The sequence below is a fragment of the Mauremys mutica genome, chromosome 10 (assembly GCF_020497125.1).
Source record: "Mauremys mutica isolate MM-2020 ecotype Southern chromosome 10, ASM2049712v1, whole genome shotgun sequence".
In the NCBI taxonomy this organism is placed as follows: Eukaryota; Metazoa; Chordata; order Testudines; family Geoemydidae; genus Mauremys; species Mauremys mutica.
In genome coordinates, this window is record NC_059081.1 from 46,943,946 (window position 1) to 46,968,311 (window position 24,366).

The following is a 24,366-nucleotide window of genomic DNA, read 5'->3' on the forward strand; positions in this document are numbered from 1 at the left end:
GCTCAACAGGTTTCCCCTGGGTCAAAGAACACATGCCTTTTTTCAGTTTCTACCACCTCTTTCTTTGTTCTCCTGGGGGTTTGCTATTATTCCAACGCTCTTCTCTGCAGACAAGCTGGGCGAGGGGAGAGGGGGATCTCCTTTTGGTGGGCCAATCACTTTAGCACACTCATTGTTCTACAAGGGTAGAGTCATTCAATGCCAAATAGTCTTATAGATTCTCCCCTGAGGTGTGTGGCTCAAGCTTCCTCACTGGTGCTTGTACAAGGAGTGGCTTCGCTCCCATCCCCACATAGCTTGGGTCTGGGTTCTTTATTATGATTCCTGGTGCCTTTGCCCAAAAAGACTCCTCACTGTACCAGGCCTGACCCCCAGCACATGTGTGGGTCGTGAGTGATGAGCGAGCGGATTCCAAGGACAACTGGTGAATGTGGCGCATGAATTAGCTGAAATTAGAAGACTTTTCAGTAGCCTCAAAGGGTAGTTACCTCTAAGGGGTCTGTGGGTGACTGTTCAAGACTAAAGGAGTGGCCACCTGTGCACTCCACTAACTCAAGGGGAGTCCTTGCACTAGGTGGGGATAGTGTGTGCTCAGGCAAACTTCAGATCCATGAAATTGCCTGAGGCATCCAAGCCCACCAGCACCTCTAGGCTGGTGTCAGGCATCCCAGGGTGCCATAGCCAGAAAGGGAGTTGGGGATGTGTAGGAGGGACGCTGAACAGATATTATTGGGGTATCAGTAGACAAGCATTGGAGTGGCCTGTGGGGGAGAGGGGAAAGGTGCCAACCCAGCCCAGACCCCCTCTATCAGGAGAGGGGCTTGGCGTACCCAGCATAGATTCTTCTCCATGTCAGAGAGATTGGGTGCCAGACCTGACTGACTTCCATGGGTTCAGGTAACAGAGAAACAACCAGTGACCAGGGACTGGAGATGGCAGAGCTATAAGGAGCTGAAAGGACCATCTTTTTTTTCCTGGTGGCATTCAGTCAGGCAGTCATCAATCTTGATGTATAGGTTGACTAAGGGTCCACCCATCCTGTTCATCTTTAATAGCATCATTGAGGCTGAGCAAGAAATGATAATGCTGGGTGACCTCATTCCATTGTGTGTCTACTACCAAGCACTGGAACCCCACCACATATTTTGCAACCGGCCAGTTTCCCTGGCCTGTCCTATGGCTTCATCTGTACACATGACTTGAGTCATCGAAGATCATTGCCATAGCTAGAATTAAGTCCTCAAATTGTCCCAGCAGCAGGCTGTGATCTTCCAGAAGTAGAGATGCCCAAACGAGGACCTGCTCAGTAAGCAGGCTGATAATCAATTCAACTTGAGCTTGATCAGTGGGATATGACTGGGGACATAGTAGAAATAGGAGCCAACACTGATTTAGGAACCCACAAAAATTTGTTGCTGTCACCATTGAACCTGTCAGATGGGGAGCTTGGGCTCGTGGGGAGTAGGGGTTGGAGCTGAAGCTTGAGCTGTCAGCCTGTACCTGCAGAGCTGCAACCTGGGTCTGCAAGGTCTGTAAAGCTCACATTGTTTGTCAGAGAGATATTGGCCTTTGTAGAATCCACAATCACTGTATCAATTCTAGTTCCCTTAATATTTGTGTTTTGGGCTGCTCAAAATATCAGTGACTGAGATGTGGATGTCATGTGTAATGGTTGGTACAGGAGTCATGCCTAATAGTTAGTGGATTATTGCATCACTTTGCACTGGATTTTCCTTGAAGACTATTTGGTATAGTCATCTAAGACAGGATACAGCTGCCTGCCTTTTTTGTGGTGCTTGTTCCATGGGTGACTTCCAGGTTTTTTTTATTGTAATGCAAAGTGTTGATTTCCTTACAGAGTTTGGGTTCTGGTTGATTTATACTCTGCCTTTTTCTTTGTTCCATTCCAGCAGCTGGGAGTAACTGGGATGTTCCCTATAGCTGAACACTGTTGGTGTGGGAGGTAGGTGGTATATTTTTGACTCTTGATTGGGTAGTGTCTGAGTTTGTTGTCATCAAAAAGAAAACACTTGCTAATAATTATCACAAAGTGATATCTGCAATACCTCAATTATTCCCTATACAGCAGAAATGCAATTACTGAGGTAACTATTGGAGGTCTGATTCTTATCTCACAATGGTTTTACACAAGGCAAACTCTATTGACTTCAGTGGATTTACTCCTGATTTACATCAGTATAAGGGAGGGTATAATCAGGCATTGGGTTTTTTTTTTTTTTCATTTAAGGATGATATCTGTAGTAGTTAAGGTGAGTTGAAAATCACCTAAGCAAATAAGAGACAGGGAAATTGAATCAAAGCACCCAATATTTCAGTTTTATTCCTCTTGAATGTGAGTATTTTTTAAAAAGTCATGATTATGAAAGAGAAGTACTACTGTACACTAGTAGAAATGGAGGAAGCGAACAACATCTCTATATCATGAACACAAATGTGGTATTGGAATCCTTATTCACTCAAAATGACACAAACATTAAGAACACAAAAGAAAAGAGCTAAAATGGAACTTTCTAAGCATTAAATAACAAGAACTATTACTTGTAATGTCGCTATGCAATTGTTTACTTGTAAAAATAAAACAGAATCAAACCCATTCTAGAACAGTAATAGCCCAAAACTACCAGAAGACTATGATTGGGGGGAGGGATAGCTCAGTGGTTTGAGCATTGGCCTGCTAAACCGAGGGTTGTGAGCTCAATCCTTGAGGGGGCCACTTAGGGATCTGGGGTAAAAATCAGTACTTGGTCCTGCTAGTGAAGGCAGGAGGCTGGACTCAATGATCTTTCAAGGTCCCTTCCAGTTCTAGGAGATTGGTATATCTCCTATTATTATGAATATATCAGAAAGGTGGCATTGGAGGTTACTTAAAGTGAGAAGTCAAAATGAAATGTCAAGCCAACAATGTCATGAGAAATATCTGAGGAGTGATATAACAATATTTTTTAAATGGTTCATAAAAATGGATAAATGAAGGATAAAGATGGACAATGAATGTTATAGAATAGCTACACTATCAGACTTCAGCGATAGTGAAGTCTGATAGTAACTCCTCAAATCTTGCAGTCAATAAATCAGAACTTTGCTGGGTGATGAATCATAAGGGCTAGGTGTCAGTACAGACCAGTTAGGTCCAGATAGTCCCTTGTAGGTGTGGGAAGGAAACTTCATCTAGCATCTATTCTGCTTGGAGAAATTCCCACACAATCTGAGGAGTGAAGGTTATCAAAGTTAAAAACCTGTGGGCAAACAACGGCTTGTTTTTTGCAGTATGGGCGTGTGGACAGCACATTAGATTGTGAGTCAAAAGAAGTGGTGACCTCGTCCAAGTCACTTCCCTTCTCTGACTCTCAGCTTTCCCATTTTTAAAAATGAGATCATGATATGTTTGTAAGGGGATCGGATATCTGGAGATGAAGACTATGCAAAAGCTACGTGGTGGTATTATTATGGAGATATCCTACAAACTGTCCATCTGCCCCTTGCTCCCTTTATTGCAAGAACTGGGCTTTTTACCAAGTGAAGAAGAAATAGAAGCAATCACAGTCTAATTTCAGCTGAAAACAAAAGGGTGAAACTGTTCTAAAGTGCTAAAAAACCACTACAAGTTAAAATTACAACACCTATTAACAAATATACCACTGGAGACTTAAACCAATTAGACATTATAGAAGAGTTGGAACAGATATCAATAGAAATTAAACAAATGTCCAAAGAGCCGTATGTCCCACAGGTCCAGATCAATAGCAAATTAACAAAAGTAGTCCAAAGGCATGCACAATGAATACTCACTAATGCACAAAAATGATCTTAAAGGTCAAACTAAGTGTTCAGAATAGAAAGTAAGGGGGAGGAGAACCCATCACTTGAAGATTTTGTCAACTGGCCTGTTATGTACAATGCATCACATATGTTTTAACACTAAAAATGAGAGCATTATTCAATATGTTTTTAAAAGAAAATGGGTTGAATTTTAAGCATTTCAACCACTTGAAAGTACTTTTCAATTGTAACAATGCTTCCCAAATATAAGCCCTTTTGGTCTCTCTGTATGACTGAGTTTGGAATAGATGATAAAATTTCAATAGACTTGTGCTCTTGAGATTTATTTAGCCAATTAGTTAATTTTACTAACTAACCTTTTATGTGACAGATGATGCTTTAAGTAAATGAAAGCACAGGCATAGAAGCTGGGAAATAAGTTGTTTAAGAGTCTGCCAATATTGCTTTTAGGGTTTGCAGAGATTAGCAATTGCTTGATTAATATGTACATTTGCATTCAAAGTGCTAACCTATAGTATGCTTGATGCTGGCTTGGTTAAATGATGGTCTTTAGAACTGGAAAACTGCCTAACAAGTACATAACTTAGCACATTGTCAATAATGCAAGCACAATATTTTATATATTACCTAAAATATTGTATTTATCATATAATGTCAATAGTTAAGGGAAGTAGAAAGGACCATGCCATTTATCCTGACTCAATATATTGTAAGTGTGACCAGACTTACCCTAAGACACAGGTCAAACATTCAAAGTAACTTTAGTTTTTCTTTGCATGCCAAAAATACTGTTTAAAAACAAAAAATTTCTAGACATGGAAAATGAAAAACAGCTAGACAACACTATTCAGATAAATAGTTCATTAGCCAAAAAATACAGAGTCCGTCAAGTAAACACCAATAATGAATCCGACACAAATTTGCTGAATAGTTTTAGCAAAAAAATTGGGGGGCGGGGAGGATTGAGGGGGAGATGATTTAGGCACCATTCACAAAAAGACTGGTGGAGGGGAGGAGGCGCACCTATCTGTAAGCAGAGTCAGGATGAGCCCCACCCTGACATCTGGTGGTAAATTATGGGGAGTGCGGAAAGAAGTTTAAAGTGTTGCATTGGTATTTCGGTTATTTGCATCAGCACTCCCACCCCACGTAGCATACCGCAAAGCAGCATGGGATGGTTATTTTCATAGCTGTGGGAGCCCCAATTTCATTGTTATTGAGGCAGGAGCAATAAAATGTTGTCACCCCGATTAAGTGAATGAGGAACTACAAAACTGTCTTATGATAGAGGATTTCATTATCAATTAAATAGCACTTGCTAGACAAGGGACATGGGTTCCAAAACCCAGTCAAGAGAGAGAGGCTGGGGACAGATATCTGTACTGGGTGGTGCAGGCTTCTTGGGTGAGCCAGATGCACCAGTTCCACCTGTGCCTCTCTCCACTGTGGAATGTCAGAGTTAATTTTTGATTCCCTTAAGAATCTAGATACAGGTTACTGAGCTGAACTTGCTGGCACTGGGGCTCCCCTACTGTGAGCTGGAATCACTAAGAGCTGAAATCACTGAAGAGCTGGACTTGCTGAGCTGAGAGCACTGAGTACTGTGCTAATGAGTGGGGGGGAGCCTGAAGCAATACCGTGGAGCAGAGCAGCTGGCAGAATGGAGTGGAGCAGTTTGTGCAGCCACTGGGTGAGTGGAGCCAAGCAGCTCGCGAGGACGGCTGGAGTGGCTCACAGGACAGCTGATGGACCAGAGCAGCTGGCAGAGTGGAGCAGCCCACAGAGCAAGCAGAGCTGAGCTGTTTGCGGGGACGACTAGTGGAAGCAGAACCCCACGAAGAGGCAGGGCAGTTGGCCCCGAAACCACGTAAGGTGCCCCTTTCTACCCAGGCTGGGGAGGGGGACCTCTGCAGACAGCCTCTTGAACTCTGGGGCTGCACTGACCCGGGACAGAGACTTTTGGATTGTGGGACTTTTGGGACTGTGGATGATTTGGGGGTTGCTGGACTCAAGGGCCCAGAGAGAAGGACACGGCCCAATTTGCTGGGGTGGGTCTTTGCTCATGGTTTCACCTATGAACTCTAGCTGAGGTATTTTCCCAATTTAATGCTTGTTGTTTCTCATGTTATTAAACCTTTTCTGCTACACCAAGACTCTGTGCTTGCGAGAGGGGAAGTATTGCCTCCTCGAGGCGCCCAGGGGTGGGTGTAAGATTTTCCCAGGTCACTGGGTGGGGGCTCGAGCTGGTTTTGCATTATGTTGTGGGGAAGGGACCCCTATGTATTGAACCCAGCCCTTGCTGCTATCGTTTCGGCCCGGCAGAAGGATTACATATCTTATAATCTTTAACCCTGGGATGTGGGAGACCACATTTCAATTCTCTCCTCTGCCTGATGTGGAAAAGGGATTTGAACTCTCCCTTATTGCAGAAGAGGGTGCTAAGCAGTGGGCTATGAGTATTCTGGGCCAGGGTGCTCTAACTCTCTCCGATTGAAGCTGTTCCCCTGTAGAATATATGAATAACCACTGGACCAGAGAGAGAGTGAGTGAAACTGAGGCTATATCTACACTACCACTTATGTTGGCAAAACGTATGTCACTCAGGAGTGTGAATATTCCACACAAACCCTCCCCTGAGCGACATAAGTTACGCTGGCACAAGTGGTGGTGTGCGCAGTGCTATGTTGATGGGAGAGCTTCTCCCACCGACATAGCTACCACCTCTTGTGGGGGTAGATTAATTGCATCAACAGGAGTGCTCTCTCTTGTCAGCATAGAGCGGTCTCATTGCTAGCAACATGGGGCTCATGACATGTAGCTGAGTTTGTATGCTTTCATGTGATAGAGGGCAAAGGCAAAGACACATTAGCAAGTACTTTAGAGTATTGATAAAGTCATTAAAATATCATCATGCAAGCCTCTAATGAGGGGATGGGAGGGGCTTCTTTCATTTCTTTCTCTGATTTCTGGTGCAGGGGACAGGGAGGTAAAGATGTCAAGGAGAAAGTTTGTAAGTCATTTGAATGGCCTTGTCTTCCTGTGGGAAATAGGGATATGTTTTCAGAGACCTGGGTGGCATGAAGTAGCTGGGAAGATAAGGGTGTGGCTAGAAGAATCCAGATTAGTGCAACAATGGCTAGGGAAATCAATGGCTACTGATCTCTGCCATGTGTCGAGGGGGTAATCCTGACCCACGTCAGGTGACTAGAGCCTGAAAACAAAGTTCAGTCTCTTACGAGCCCTCCTTTGTATTACACCTGACATACACAAGTTTTCCTCACAGTGCCACCATTGTACCAACCCCCTGATTTATAGGGATCAGATACTATCGTTTTAGTGGTGCGGGGTTATTTCAGCCTGCATGCCTATTGAATGGTTGGCCTCTCAGGTGATTGCTAATTAGTGCAAACATACAAATGACCTGACTTGGATTTAAACTGGTGCCCTAAAAGTAAAGTGTTCCATGCTTTTAAAAAGGTGAATCAAAACTGGACTGTGTAAAACATGGACTCTCTCCTCAAATGTGGAATATGAAAATGTTACTAAACAGTGGTTAATAGCTTGGTCAATATCACATTTCTCCTGAGTCTCAAAGAGAAACTGTGGTTAGAAGATGAGCATTAAACCTGAACCTTCATGAATTCAGTGCAGGAGGGAGAATGCAGGATCAGGCCCAATATTGGAAAGATTATTATTTATACAGCAAGTTCACTCCCAGAATTATTCCACTTCTTGAATGCTACCACTCCTAGTTTCAAAAAGGGCATTTGACAGGGAAGAATGGGGATTATCTATATTATGTTTATAAGAGGAATATTAGAATTTGGGATAAATCTAATGAGATGCTTTAAACTGCAATTCCCCACTTGCTGTAGTGAACTTAGTGTTAACAATTCCTCCATTTGAGCCTCCTTTTCTAACCTTTCGATATAACCATTTAGCAGTATTTATTTTAAGTGCTAACAGACTGAGGGGCAGTAAATATGGAAAGATAATTATAAACTTAACATTTATGCTGATGTCTGTTCCTTACTGCTACCATTGGAATGAACAGATTATTTTGGTCATGGGTCCAGATGAAAGTTTTAAGAGGATGAAATTAAATGTCACTGACACATCTCTAAAATGCCAGATGTCCTCTTCATATTTTCCCTTTAAGATATGCAATGAAATTGTAAGCAGATCAGGAGACACTTCTTACATAAATTATGACTCTAGCAATAAAGAGATTCTGAGGATTTGAATAAATGACAATAATATCCTTTGTAGGGCAGAACTGAAAAAACCCTCTAAGATATGTATATTTACTACGTAAGGGGCAGCACCTCTGATTATTTTCAAAAGAAAAAATAACAGTAATGAGCCTTTTTATAGGAAAGGCAACAACCACAAATTGCAAAGAGCATATTAAAAAGATCATAACTCTATGTTATTGTGGGATTGACAGTTACATTTATTCTATCTTGCTTTTCTTTTTAAGCCATTATATGATGTGCTCTTTTCACAATTTAGCAAGAAATTTCCATTTTGAATATAAAATACATGGCAACCTGTCTGTCACACTACAAGCCAACCTTCCAAATAAGATTTTGCTTCCTTTATTTTAAGTATTTCATCAATGCCTTGTAAATTATAATAATAATGGATATTGACAATGTGACCCTAAGCACTCTTGTATTCACACCCTACACAATAGTGTAATAATCTTTTTACAAAATATGCCTTCTGAGGTATCATTTGAAAACTAATAACTCACTGATCATTAGTATTCTTACATGATGTATGTATGTGCTATATAGTAAGAGTTATGGATATATGTTGGAATTATGATTAAAGTGTATTTAAACCAGACTTGCCATGGGGAGTTGGTAAATAGGTCTGCCTTAGACAAAGAAATCTGCATTTGATTCTCTAACAAGCCTGATCTTCAGGCAAAGACAATTTTTACATGTTAGGTACACAACACTATTTAGCTAACAAATGAGAGAAGAAACACCATGGTGCTTCCTTCACTGCCAGACTTCGTGTCTCCTTCCTCACAGATTGAATAAACTTTATTTTACCATTTGAAAGATTTACTGGTCTATTAAAACAGGGGGTCTGAACCTCAAGCGATAAGCAATCGAATCAACAAATGGTATACACCATTACTATACTATAAAGGCATATAGCGTGAGGTGTTTTCTGAAAGCTAATGACACAGTGGTGGTTGATATCATAGTGAAATGTTTTATTAACACTATATGAGGAAATATGGATGCTTAATGATATTACGCTTTAAAGTCTGTGGCCAGATAGAGAGAAAGACCTTCTTAGGCAAAGATCTTTCACTTAGAAAGACAAGGGAAACCAGCGTCTTGTATTTCTGTGGAAGGGCCTGCCTGAGAGAGAGTCAGCCATGTCTGGGCAGAAGGAATATTGGTGAGAGTAACCATCCTGTACACAGCTTGTACTTTGATAAATTAAGTTTTAGATTTAGATGTGTGTTTTCAGCTGCATTATTGCCTGTAATGCTTTCTATCATTCCTTTTATTTGGCATCACTTAACCTATGTCCGATTGAAAATAAATTTGTTTTATTTTTACTATAAACTAACTCATTGCAGTGTTTATAAGGGAGGGTATATTTACCCCAGTTAAATGAATACACTTTGATGTGCTTTTGTGCCTTTAAAGGAACAAATGGACCTTACTATTTGTCTCGACTGTCTGGTAGAGTGCTGGATATTACAGAACACATGGTTTTGAGAAAATTCGGGACTGGGAGTGTGTTGGGGTCACTCTGCAAGTAGTAACCCAGGCTGGTGGAAGTGGTAGCCATGCTTCTGGAGTCAAAGCCACTGAACCAGGCTGTCTAGCACACAGACACTCAGGGTGCGATCTCCTGATACGCGGGCTAGGAGCATCCCAGACTGTGAGCTGCAGCAGCAAAACATTGTGGGATTACAGGGCAAGTGGTGACACAACCCCTCACTAGTCTGGATTGCACCCTAAACCCATAACAGACAGTCTTCTGTACAATTATGTATTGATAGTCCTATGATGAAACTCTAACATAAAGATATGGGTAACCAAATTCCATAAAGAAAACTGATCTATTATACTGTATCACAAAGATTTTTGGGAGTAGGGGATTGGAAACAAAAATGTTAAAACTAATGGATTTTCAGAAGATGTTTGGAAAATTCCTGTTACTATTATGTTTTCTTCTTATTCTCGTCTATATTAAATTGATAATAACATCTTGCATTTACATGGTATTGCCTAAGATCTCTCATCACTTTACTAAGATTAGTCACTTAAACCTCAGCTTTCATTCCATGGAACTACTAGTGACAGTTTTTGCAGTTTATTCTTATACAATATTGCAACATTCCCCCATTCAATAAAATGTCTCTTTTTGAATTAAAATCTTTTAAACGTAAAAATGTCTGTTCGTTCTGAATGTGAAAGCCATTTTTGCTTGAAACATGGGTCTCTTTTTACTCATTTAACTCAGAAACAGGCCAGTCTGAAGCCTGATTCTCCTCAGATAAATAACAGGGAAACAGTCTCTATACCCCAGGCTCCTTGAGCTATTAGAGAGAGATGCTTATTGGGCTGATATCTGTATCAACATGAAAAAATCTGTAAAGAAGAATCTCTCAGATATGCCAAACCTGTCTGTTAGGACTTCTAGAAGAAAAAAAAAACTATGCATATATTGAAATGGATTCTGAAATGTATTAATGAAGTGACATATAGAGTACTCATGGAACAACTTACTTTTGGGACAGCAAACAACGAAATAATATTTGCCCAAATTAGCAAATATATGACATCATCACTCTCAAACTCAGTAATACGGTACTGTGGGAGTTCATTTATAGGCTCCTCTTTTATTTTTCTGATGGGCGTCTCTCATCTGTGCTGATTGGCTGCATGCTCCAAACCCTTCCCAACCCCTGCTCGCAGTCTCTTCACCACAATCTCACTCCACACCTTTCTTCTTCTTCTTCCTTTCCCTGACCACCTTGCCTCCTCGTTTCAGTGTCTTCTCTCCCTACCTTTGTCTCCCTCCATCCAAAGAAATTTTAAAAACAAAATGGGGAAATTAACATTTGCCACCACCACTCTTTCTCTCTCGTTTATGTTGTATCTCTTTCCCCTACTCTTTGCCTATCTTGTCTATGTAGATTACTGTCTGTGCCCTGAAAAGACTATCTGCCACTCTGTGTTTCTACTATGTCTAGCACAATGAGCCCTGTTCTTGGCTGCTCGGTAAGCACTATTTTAATAAAAATGTTTAATAATGTTACATGCATGCAATCCAAAATATCAGTGCAATTGCAGGGATGTATCTGATGGCAGTATTTGATCTTCTATACCATACTAATATATTCATTATACTATATTATAATATAATGAGTTTAAATCTTACTTGCTAAAGAGAAAAGAACAATATCCTATCTAAATCTTTTTTAAAAATAACACCAAAACTATAGAAAACACAATTCTAGAAATAAGTCAATACATGATTTTTACAATGTAAGCAAATCTTTGACTTGCTTAAGCAATCTGAATCTTTTAATGTGTATTGAGACCTAGTAAAAAAGTGGCAGTGATGCTGTAAATAACAGCCCCTGCTCTCCACCCGTTAGTTTCCCAAGGAACGTGTTTCACAGTGTGACACATCACTTTGGGCTGCACTGCATCACCCAGGGTTTGGTAAGCTGACATGACATGACAGATCACAACATCAAAGCATCCTATGTAAAATAAGAACAAAATGTGTCTGACAATTCTAGTTCACAAAACAGCATGTTTTCACCAGTGTAAAAGAGTCTAAAAACTTCTTGTGTTTTTTTTTTAAATTAAAGTTTGATAGCATCAAAATTGTTTTGTATAAATAAATTAAACATAGATTTTGGTGCATGCCACATAATTGCACTTTTCATGGAAATATAGTTGCTGGCCTTGTGCTAGCTTCCAGAGTCCTAACATCAAGAAAAATGTACTGCTGTATGTGCAACATAGTTTTGAAATCTACAGCCCTGGCATGAGATACTTTGGGGGATCTCTTCTGCACCCAGAGTGCATCATTATTATGATTTATTTCATGTTTGTTATCATCAGTGGTTTCTAGTTGTCATTGTTTCACTGTCAAGCTCTGAGGATGTATCTAGGCTGCAAGAGATTGTCCTGGGTCTGATGCCATTCAACATTTTCATTAATGATGTGGATAAAGGAATGGCGAGCATGCTTAAAAATATTGCCAATAACACGAAGCTGGGAGGGGTTGCAAGCACTTTGGAGGACAGAGTTAGAATTCAAACCAACCTTGATAAATTGGAGAATTGTTCTGAAATCAAGAAGATAAACTTTTCTTTATTGAATTTCATTTAAATTAGGAAGGAAAAATCCAATGCACAATTACTAAATGAGGAATAAATGGGTAGGTGGTAGTACTGCTGAAAAGAATGTTGTGTTATAATGGATCACAAACAAATGAGTCACCAATGTGACACAGTTGTGAAAAAGGCTAATAGCATTCTGGAGTACATAAACATGTGTTGTATGTAGACACTGGAAATAACTGTCCCACTGTACTTGGCATATAGATTTCAGTTCTGGATGCCAAACTTTAGGAGAGATGTGGAAAAATTGAAAAGAGTCCAGAGGAAGGCAACACAAATGATAAAAGATTTAGAAAACCTGACCTATGAGAGAGGTTAAAAAAAAAAACCCAAAAACTCAACGTGTAGTGTTGAGAAAAGAAGTCTGAATGGGGACCTGGTAACAGTCTTCAAATATATTAAGGCCTGTTATAAAAAGGACTGTGATCAATTATTCTTCATGTTCCCTGAAGGTTGGATAAGAAGTAATGGGCTTAATTTGCAGCAAAGGAGACCTAGGTTAATGTTAGGAAAAGATCTTTCTAACTAAAGGAGAATTAAGTACTAGAATAGGTTACTAATGGAGGTTGTTGAATCCCTGTCATTAGAGATATGTAAGATCCGGTTAGACAAACACCTGTCAGGGATGCTGTAGGTTTACTTGGTCCTGCCTCAGCGCAGAGGGTTGGACTTGATCTCCTGAGATAACTTCGACACTCGCCTTTCTATGATTCTATGTTGCTACATATATGCATATGTACTGTTTGCATATACCTGAGACAGTGAGTGTCCATTGTTATTTAAATGACTCTTTTTACTCAGTTTTTGCCCCCAATTAAAATGCTGCAAGGAAAATTCCATGGAACTAACACAAAGGTAGAAAGAGACAGGGTGGAAATGGAAGAGTACGGAGTGGGGCAAATAAGTGATCTCTTTTTATTTTCCTATCCAAAGACAAAGCTAGGTTCCAAATTGTGCAGTGATAAAATGTATGGCTTAATGATAGATTTTTTTTTTTAAATTTTGCTTTTTCCCTTGTTCCAAATAAACCCATCTTTCCATGGTAGTAAACCGGATAAGCTTGAAAATGGAGGGAAACTCCTTAAATTTGTCCTTATCCAGTGAGACCCATAATTCCAATGTCTATTTCCTGTACTTGCTTAATTAAACCCTGGGAAAGTTATATTATTATAAACATTTATTGAGGATTATGGGCCAAATTCTGTTCTGATTTATATACTCTGTACTGTGTTCATTGGAGTATGGAAAATCAGCACGCACTTTGACTGCATGTTTTCATGGTGATTTTCTGACATTGTACACAGGTATTCATAAACTCACTAATAGAACCTATAACCAGAAAAAAATGAAGTTTATTAATCATTGAAAACAAATCCTGCCATCACTAGGAGTTTTGCATGATAATTTATAGCATATGGCTCTTAAAAATTAGCTTTATACTAAAATAAAGGGCCAACTCTGTTACACTTTCAGTCCTCGTACGTGCAAGTGAAATCACATCTAGTCCCATACTTCTAAATTTTCTTTAAAAAGTTGAACTGAAAAAAAATCCCTAGACAATCTCAGTATTTAACAAGGTTTCTGCCGGGTTTTTTTCAAAAATTGACTTTGATTCTTATTTTCCATCTGCCTGTGGCAGAGTAAGAAACTACATAAAATACACACCTATAGTGCTATGTAGAAATGTTACAACAAAACATTACCCCCCCCAAGCCTCCCCATCACCCCAAATACTGAGATATTCTCTTGTTTGTGCATTCACATAGTTCTCATGGCGGATCCTCAAAATGCCTGGCACCCAAGTTGTTTTGGCACAGAGATATTTGAAATCATGTGAGTAGATGATATCGTTAACAATGTAAAAGGGAAGGAACAGGGAATGGATTGGTAAAAAGGAATTCTCCAAGGCCAGTAACTTTCTACCAATGTGTTTTATGGGCTGAGGGCAGAGGTTGAGACAATGGAATGGTATTTCAATGAGTTGGAAAATTAATGCAAGGTTGAAGATCAGACTGGAGAGGGTATGGGTGAGGACTTGGGATCAGACAACAACATGGGAATTGTAGAGGGTGAGAGGGACAATAAGGAGAATCAAGTGCTGAAGTCAGAGAGGAAGGAGAAAAGGGAGGACTCACAGGGATGGTAAGTAGATAACTCCATGAAGGGCAAAAGGAGAAAAATGTAATAGGCTCTATCTGAAGGAGGAAAAAATTATTTAGAGGAAGGTTTGGAAACAGCAGGAGCAGAAGGGAAGCCCAAGAGGGAGACACAAGTTGTTCTTGGTGGATTATCCTTGGCCATGAGATTTGCATTCTTTGGTTTACCGGAGTTATTTTCTTGATCTTCTAGACTTGGTATAAAGCCCACCTTGTTTGTTCAGGTTATTCATTGATATAAATTGAATGTAAAAGGTCATTAAAGGATGATTTGGGGGCAGTTGACACTAGAGCAGTGCTTGTGCTTGTGCTTCTTGATATTATTATGGCAGTTGAGAAATTGATCTTGGGGATTTTTTTTATGCTACCAGTTGTTGGCAGCAAGTTAAATTAGTTATAAATAGTTTCTTTATTTATGTGAATGTACCCTGAGGCATTGGTAATGTGTGCATGTTTTCATAAAGATAGTCATAATAATCACGTTCTTAATCTGTACACGCTGCTCCCACCCCAGGATGTAAATTAGAAAGTACGCATGGATCAAGGGCACTGTGTCTCCCCAAAGGTGAGCACTGTTTACTGTGCACTGCAATGTACCTAGGCACAGCATTTACAAAAAATTTCTGACTCATTTTTGTATTGATTGAAAAAATATTTAAATAATGATGAAGTTTTCATACAAATTTATAAAAGCTGTTGTGAAAAATAAAGTATAACAGTATGAGTTATGCGGTTAGTCTTGCCAGCTTTTATCAGAGCCTAAATGTTTAAATGTAGGCGGTTATTTTAAACTTTTTTTTAAAGGAAAACCTACCTCCCCACCATCCAAAAAAATCAAAACAAAAAACCCCACATAGACCTAAATAGCCTGAGAAGGAAATTGTGATGGGGCATCTGCCCCACATTGGACCATAAGGTGTTAATAGAGCTCTAGGGACGCTGCACAGCAGGCAGCCAATTAGAGAGGGGCTGCTAGGAGCAGCTAATCAGGGCCAGGCAGGCCCATATAAGAAGAACTGCAGGGCAGAGTAGTTTCAGTAGCTGTCTGGAGCTCAAGCAGGGAGAACCAGGCTCCCAGTCGGAGGAAGGAGCACCAGCACTCTGGACAGAGCAGTGCTGCTAGCACTGACTGGGGGGAGCTAAAGATGGCTCCGGCTGGCTGCAGGGATTTGCAGGTTGAGGCCCTGAGGCAAGGGTAAAGAGCAGGGGCGGCTCTAGACCCCAGCGCGCCAAGCAGGCGCGTGGGGCGGCCCTTTCCCGGGGGGCGGCATTTGGCTCCGGTTGAGCTCCCGCAGGCATGCCTGCGGCAGGTCAACCGGAGCCGCGGGACCACGGCACCCGCCGCAGTCATGCCTGCGGCAGGTCCGCTCGTCCCGGGCTCCGGTTGACCTGCCGCAGGCATGCCTGCGGGAGCTCAACCGGAGCCGCGGGAAGAGGGGACCCGCCGCGGGACCGGGGAAGGGCGGCGCAGCGCACCGCGCTGCTTGGGGCAGCCTGATTTCTAGAGCCGCCCCTGGTAAAGAGGGTGCTGGGACCATGGGGAAGTGGACCGGGGAAATGAACTGAGGAATCGAAAGGGAAGCAGCAAATGGTGGCCATCTACAGGGTCCCTGGGCTGTGACCCCGAGTAATGGGCAGGCATGGTCCTTCCCCCTCCTCACTGAGGAAGCAGCCAGACAATTGGCTGCAGTTGCCACTGAGGGAAGTGGCTGGACAGCAAACTGCAATTCCCCCAGAAGTGGGGAGAACAAAGCATGACATGGCTGGAAGGCCATGTCATGAAGAGGGTGCTATGGTCCTGGGAGTGAATGGGCCTGGAGCAGAAGTGATGGCAGTGAGACCCCACCAGAAAAGGGTGCACTGGCTAGCAGAGCTAATCTCTGGGTCAGCCAGAAGGAGGCACCACAATTGCGAGTGAACCCCCTCACAGAAATACATACTTAGCATTTTGACTCTTATGGTGAATACTGCACTTCCATGAACAAAAAGCTCTAGTGAATGTTGTTAACTCAGTTTGTAACAGTTCCAAAAGAGCCATTGCAGTTTATCAAACCGTACAGACGCTCATGTCAAAATGGATACACATATTAGATAAAACCATGAAAAAATTACTGTACATGAGCTCTTGCCAGCTTCCAAACATTAAGAACTTGGCGATCATAATATAAAAATGCTACATTAAATAAGTTTGTAAAAAATTAAAAAAAAAACAAAACCAGCATTTTACTTATGATTCAAATGAGTAAATCTAGTAAACATCTTTTTTGGGTTTTTTTTCCACATAGCATTATAATAATTGGATAGAAATTTATTTCAAAGTTTTGTGGGCCAAAAAATATTGCTTGTTCTGAAATGTTTGGTTCCAAAACTCTGTCAAGACTGAATTTCTATAGATTAGCTATTACTCTTGAAGGAGAAATGTATAATGGGATGCTGACACAAGCCAAACTGTAATGTAGTAAAAGCATTGCTATAATACAATTTGTAATCCTATTTAAAAATAGCAGTTGAGGGCTGAAAAGATGAGAGCGCCATTTTGGACTGACTTGCAGCCCTAGCAATTTGTTATATATGTTTTAATTTTCAGGAATCCTGAATATCCAGTGCAAGATATTCTTGTACTGCATGTTCTTTTTGGTGATGATTCTGTACCATTAAAGTCAATGTGAGTTTTTCCATTTACTTCAGTGGGAGCTGGACTGTGGCCACAAAAAAAGTCTGTGCAGGAGAAGGTATAGGCTGAGAATGTTTACTCTTATTTAAAAATTGTATGTATGAACTATGGTGAGTTTCTCTGGCATGTGTATATTTATAATTAGACAAACACTTTTCAATTGTAAACTTTTCAGGAGAACTCTATAAAATCTCAAATTCATATCTTCATAGGCTATTTGTACAGACAATAATTTGTTGATTATGTATTTGAATCTACAAGTTATTCCATGGAAGCTCAGGTTCCACCTATAGGGAGTAACTGAGTAATTTGCGGAATCAAGACCCAAGGTAATAGGTCTTTGTCTATTTATTTATTTTTCAAATTAGTTTCAGTTTGTGTCTCTTTGTAGGAAGATAAGGAAAAAAATGGATTTGTAGATCTGCACAAGAATCATTCAAATCTGGGGCCAAATTCTCATATATTTGCCCCACTGACTTCATTTTCAGGTGCTACTTATGTACAATATGAGTGTTAGAATGAGGCCCATAGTGTCTGACAGTAGCAATATTCCTCTAGTCAGAGAAGACTGGAGATCAGCTATTCCAGATGAGCAATGCCACCCATATACAAAAAGTATATTTTGCCTGGGCCGCTCAAAAATTAAGAATCCATAAGCAAATGCCTAAAGTTATTTTACTACTATTTAAAAGAGAGTAGTCTTTACCTAAGTAGTAATGAAATCCTGTACAATATGTAGATACCTGATATTTACATGTTAATATTTTGTCTGCAAATGTACAGCATAGGAGAATTGTTTTAATGCTTCATCTACTTTCCTGTAGTATATAAACTAAACATATCACATAGTTGTAAACAATCATTGCTTTAATGATTTGCAAACTGTCTCTTTGCATAGAGTAATTATAACACAGTATAATTTGGAAACTGATTTAAATATAAATTTCAGACCTCCTTCTCCTGGAGCATATTCACTGAAAACAAGCAGCATGTCATCTACTATTCTGTGATGTAATTATCATATCTATATACCTGTAAGCATTTCATTCAAAATCAATCTTTAAACTTTGTGGCTATTATTTCCCCTGTTGCTTCAGAAAGCAATAAAAACATATAATAGTCTATTTTATTGACCTTTTTCTTACCATCTGATCTGGATGCTCCCTGAAGCAGTAATAAAGGTCAAAGGGGTTTTACAGAGAAATGGAATCTCTTCAGCAGGAGTACAGTATCTAGCAGTAAAGTAATAGCTGAGAATACTAGCTTAGAGCTTCCTCATTGTGAATACTAGATGGCTCCATAATTGAGGGTAAGGAGGATGGCCTTTCAAAGGATATAAATGCTTCTTAGTGTGGATTGCAGTGCAGGAAATTGCAGGAGTTAGTTCATACTTGGGCAAAATTCCCATTGTGTTTTACCTGAGTAAAGACTGCAGGGTTGGGGCCATAGTTAGTGGTTTTCTAACAATCGAAGGTAAAACTATTTTAATTCTTTTGCATATGCTTAATTAAATACTTTGGTGCCATATGACAATCTGTTTACATGATCTGGTCCTGCAGTTTTTTCTCATGCAAAATGCCCATTGAAGTCTGTAGTAACTTACTCCTGAATAAGGATTGTAGGACTGGACTCATGTTGGTGCTTTAAAGTTTTCTGTGTTTAAGAAAACTTCATTATAACAGATTTCTATCAGATATAATACTTTAAAAACATCCATATTGGGTCAGACCAATGGTCCATCTAGCTCAATATGCTGTCTTCTGACAATGGCCAATGCCAGGTGCTTCAGAGGGAATGAACAGAACAGGCAGTCATCGCGTGATCCATCCAGTCCCAGCATCTAGCAGTCAGAGGCTTAGGGACACCCAAAGCATGGGGTTGCATCCCTAACTATCCTGGGTAATAGCCATTGATGGGCCTATCTTCCATGAATGTATCCCATTCTTTTTTAATTCATTCATACTTTTGGCCTTCACAATAATGAGTTCTGCAGGGTGACTTTGCATTGTGTGAAGAGGTACTACCATTTGTTTGTTTTAAACACTCTGCCTGTTAATTTCATTGGGTGACCCCTGGTTCGTGTGTTATGTGAACGGGTACATAATACTTCCTTATTCACTTTCTCCACACCATTTATGATTTTACAGACCTCTATCATATCTCCCCACCCCTCTTAGTTGTCTCTTTTCCAAGCGGAATAGTCCCAGTCTTTTTAATCTCTCCTCATATGGAAGCTGTTACACACCCCTAATTTTGTTGCCCTTCTCTGTACCTTTTCCAAATGTAATATATCTTTTTTGACCAGCACTGCATGCAGTATTCAAGGAGTGGGCTTACTGTGGATTTATATAGTGGCATTATAATATTTACTTTCTTATTATCTATCCCTTTCCTAATGGTTCCTAATATTCTGTTAGCCTTTTTGCTATCCACAATGACTCCAACATCTCTTTCTAGGGTGATAACAGCTAATTTAGACCTCCACATTTATATTAATAAAAGTAATTTTACATTTTTTTTGTCTCTGGAAATCAAGGCCATGTCATCTTAAGCATGTGCCTAACTTTAACCATGTGAGTAGTCCCATTGAAGTCAAGGGGACTATTGACATGCCTACATTTAAGCAGGTGATTAAGAACCTTGTTAAATAAGGGTCTAAATTCTTTCCTTGAATGGCTCCTAATAGCTCACAACAAGCCTCCAATCACTGGGAGGTGCACATGTATAGCCAAAAAAAGAAATGAGTAATTTCAGCCCAAAAGGTTTGTTTGTGAGAAAACTAAGGGAGAAAAATGGAGCCTTAGAATAGAATGGCTTCTTCAACTCATGTATCTGGCAAAAGAAAATAGGAAGCTTGCAGTTAATGACTGTCTCACATGTTAAAATAGTGTTAATTATATTTTTAAGCAACAGCTATTTACTCATTTCCACTTTGAGGACCTTGAAAACAAGCTTTGGGGATCTTTAAAACAAGCTTTTCATTTTCAACAAAACCTTTGCAGGTCACTTAAAAAATGGGAAGATTCACACTTTTAAAATAATACTTTGTAAGACTGGTTGGAGGACATAACTGTTTTATTTATATGCTGTTCTATGATCAGCACCATAGTGGCTGAGCAATTCACATACTTTGTAATATGAATGTTTCTTCTCAAAACCGTGTGGAATTAAGGTAATTGTATTTACATTGTACAGATGAGGTGATTTAGGCCCAGAGGAGAAATTTGCCTCAGTGTAAAAGCCAACCAAAAACACCGCTTAAACTCACCATGGGATGGGTATGAAGGGTCTGATTTTCAGTCCCTATGTGTAGACATGCCTTTGCATGTATCCAAGTGAAAGCATACTTTGTTCGCTTGTTACCATGCAGTCTCTGCACACACTAAAAATCTTACACAATAGACATGATTCCAAGATCTCTTAGAATAAGTCTTCAGGGACTAGACCCAGGTGTCCCCCACTCACATGCCAGTGCCGCTAATCACCAGTGGATTCTGGAGTAGGTCTCTTCTGTTGAAGCTGTTAAAAATTTTAATAAAAAACTTAAATATTTATTGAGCTAGAGAGAGTGAAATTGATTCTATAGCCTGGTGGTTAGGGCACTCACCAAGGAAGGAGGAATACCTAGGTTCCAGTCCCTGCTCCAATTAATATTTAATTTATGCAAGTTAACGAAGAGACATTGAGACTTATACCTAAATACCCTATAGTCTGGTGTTTAGGGCACTCACTGGTGGAGGAAAAGCTGGGTATAAGTTTCTGCTCCACAGCAGAAATTAAAGCATGGATCTTCCTCCACTTTTCAAGTGAGTATCCGAACCACTAGGCTAGGGAACCATTTCCTCCTCAGTTTTGTGAATGCCAGTGACGCCTAAGTTCCCATGTGACTTTTGCCCTTCATTTCCAATTTAGAACATTGTGAGTTGGATTGGGTCACATGTGACATGATTATTTTGCATGCCTACACCGTGATTATTTTAAATGCCTACACCGTGAACTGGCATCTTTCACACTGTCTGTCTGTGCACATATTTGTTGCTCCACAGGCTGTCCTTGGAACCTGAAACTCATCTCTCTAGCAAGCAGTTTATCTTCTTTTCCTTCAGATACAAATCACTAAAAATATTCTAATATACAACTAAAATTGATTATTTTTTCCAGAGGGAGGAGGATAAAGTTAATCACATTGTAAAAATGCAGCACATGCACTTGGCTACACAGTGTTTTTCCACAGCATCCTCCTATATTTTGTCCTCTCCCCCCACTTCCCTCTCTTCCCACATCCTTTACTTCCTTTTCTCTCTTCATATTTATACTTCTCATCTTTCTATTTTCCTTATTTTCCTTGACATTGGATACAGTATTTTAGGACGTTGTTCATTCACACAGTTTGAGTCACTATTTGAAAACAAAGAGGGTCAGGAGAAGGAGCTGTGAAAAACGAGGCTTTTCTCCCAACGATGTGTTGATATAAGGGGCTTGCTGTGGAGGCTTCATAACTCCTAAGTACTGACTACCTCTCAACTAGCCGCTTTTCTACTTGAAAACTGTTGCCAAGAAAGATATTTCTGATTTACTATATCTAACAGGGAACAAGTAATGAGAAATTTTCAGAGAGAGAACAGTAGTTCCAAACAGTTACTGCTCAGAGGTTTGGATGTTTATCCGAACCAATCTGGTTTGGAAATAGAGCTGTACATCTCAAGAGATCAGGGTTTCCAGTACTGTATTACCTATTTCTATCCATCCCAGAAATTTCAAGAGTACATCTTTCTTGTAACTTTTCTGGTCCAAACACCTCTCATAAATATAATAAATTCTAGATCAGAAAAACTTCTACTGGCAATAAGATGTTATCCTAACAACCTGGGTAAAATACCTTTGCCTTAAACACATCACCTTTGCTTTATAAATGGCTAAGTACACATACTTGTGCTTGTCTCAGCAGAAAATGACTAAAAATGTTCATCCATTTTTAAAAACACGACATCATAAAAACTATTTATCTTTTTTAATATAATTGGTATAAAAAGCATGACCATTAAACTAGCTATCTGTATATAACCATTGGGGTTTCTATGGCAAATAAAACATATTTTTGAATTGTTAAGGAAAGTTCAGATTTAGTCCATACTCTTATATGTCCAAACTTACAGTCACTGAGCTTCATCTGCTCTCATTCTGGTAGAATTAAGATAGAAATTGTTTTTAGGACTTTGTTTATTCTATCAAATGCAAACAGAGGAACTAAACTGCCTTTAAAATTTAGGAGACTAAATTCAGAATAAAATGTTCTGGGGAAAATTCTGGTACCATGAAAGGCAATGGAAGTTTTCAATGCCATTGAATGGGACCAGGATTCACCTTGTACTTCTTAACCAGACTGTTATGGTTGTACATTTGTTTTGACAGTCTCCAAAGGGACTCAAAGCAGTCTGTGAAAGTTACCCTACAGATTTAACCGATGATAGTCTGATTTCAAAAAGTTGTGAGATTTGAGTATCTGTTTCTCAAGAGATTTTATATAATTTATAATGTATTTACTGTATTGCCTTGTTGTATTGGCAGTATTTTCCTCTTGGGGGGCAGGGAGTGGAAATAATGAAGATGATGACAGTTGATTCCAATAGTGATTTATGCGGTAACAGCTGGTCACTGGGATCTAATGGAACTAAGGCCCATCGATAATGCCACAGCTGCCAATCGTTCTGTTGACACGCAGTACCATGGTTGATGTTCAGCAGGATGCAATGTTCCTGGATGCCACCCATGTGACTGCTGGAAGGTCTGAAATTGGAGCACATAAACAGAGGGAGAACATGCAGAGCAGGGAATACAGACCTTTGTGGGGCCCATTCAGCTCAGCCCCACAAAGGCTGATGTTTTCTGTATATACTTCCTGCTGTCCCTCCCTGCTGCCTCTGCTCCAACTTTGCCAAACCCTGCTTCAAGGGAGGATGTTTTCTGAGCTGGAGGGGAATGGGGCTGCTGCAGTCAGTAGGAGGTGTCAGGCAGAAGAAGTAAGATCTGCAAGCAAAATAGGTGTGGATTTCCTTGAGGCTTCCCCACCCCTTTCCTTTTCCTTTTTCCACTACTCCCTTAAAGGCGGGGATTAAGTGCAAGGAACTCTTCAATCAGAACAGTGCTAAAGTTGACATATGAAGCTCTTCACTTTAGATTTTTGTGTGTATTTAAAAGAGCAGCCTCAAAGACCAAAAAGTTCCAAAAGGTAAGGTTGCTCCTATAACATTAACTTGGCCATTTTATGAACATATTCTTCAGTTTTCCTTTTAAATTTAAATGTTAATCTATTAATGTTTGTCTTTTGTTAATACGTACTATGCAAAGGACAGGATGTTGACCAATATTGCAGAATATTCTTATGTGAAGAATTGGCCTGAGAGGTTTTTCATGTTCCTTCTATATTCATGTTATATTTCAACTAGAGGTGGTTGAAAAATGTTTATTTTTTCCACAGGTAAAATTTCAATTGTTTTGGTAGAAATTCAAATCTCAAAATATTTTGGCCAAATACTGAAATATTTCAATTTGGAAAGGTTGCCACAGTGCCTCATGGGAGTTGTAGGTCAGGTGCTTCTTGCTCCCATTCTCCGTATAAGCCAGGCTCCTTGGTTGGTCTGCATCTCCCATGATGCACCTGGTCTTCCCTCTTGTAGAAGGGAAGTGGTACATCATGTAAGTCGTTACCCTTAGAGCACCATGGGAAATGTAGTTTAGCCGTGGGCCAGGCTCAGAAAGGAGAATGGGGACATGAGGCAACTGAACTAAAACTCCCATGAGGCACCAATTACAAATGGAAATATTTCAGTTTGAGGGCATTTTCAGTGGAAAGCAGAATTTTTTTTCACAAAAACTTCATTTAGTCTAAAACCCAGCTACCTATTGGAATACAGTTTGGATGGGAAAACTTCAGTAAATGAAAGCAGCCCCATTATGGATGATAGGATTAATGACCAAATCCTGTTCTCCTCAGCGAACAGGTACCCCCACGGGCTTCAGTAAGACAACACTACTCACCCAAGTATGACAAGGAGGATTTGGCCTAGGATGTGTTAGATGAGGGATGTGTTGTGAACTTTGATATTCTCAAAATTAACCAAAGATTTACCCAGGGTTTGTCATATGTTGTTTTTAGCTCTGCTATGAAGTATGTTAGTTACTCACAGTTAAGGGTCTATAGGAAACTGTTTTGTGTATATATCAGTAATTTGTATTGAAATGATTATTAAGTTGTGATAGTTTAAAAATTATGCTTCTGAGAAGCTGAGCAGGAAGTAACAACTGCTGAAAGCTCTTCAGTCAGACCTACTTACCTGTTC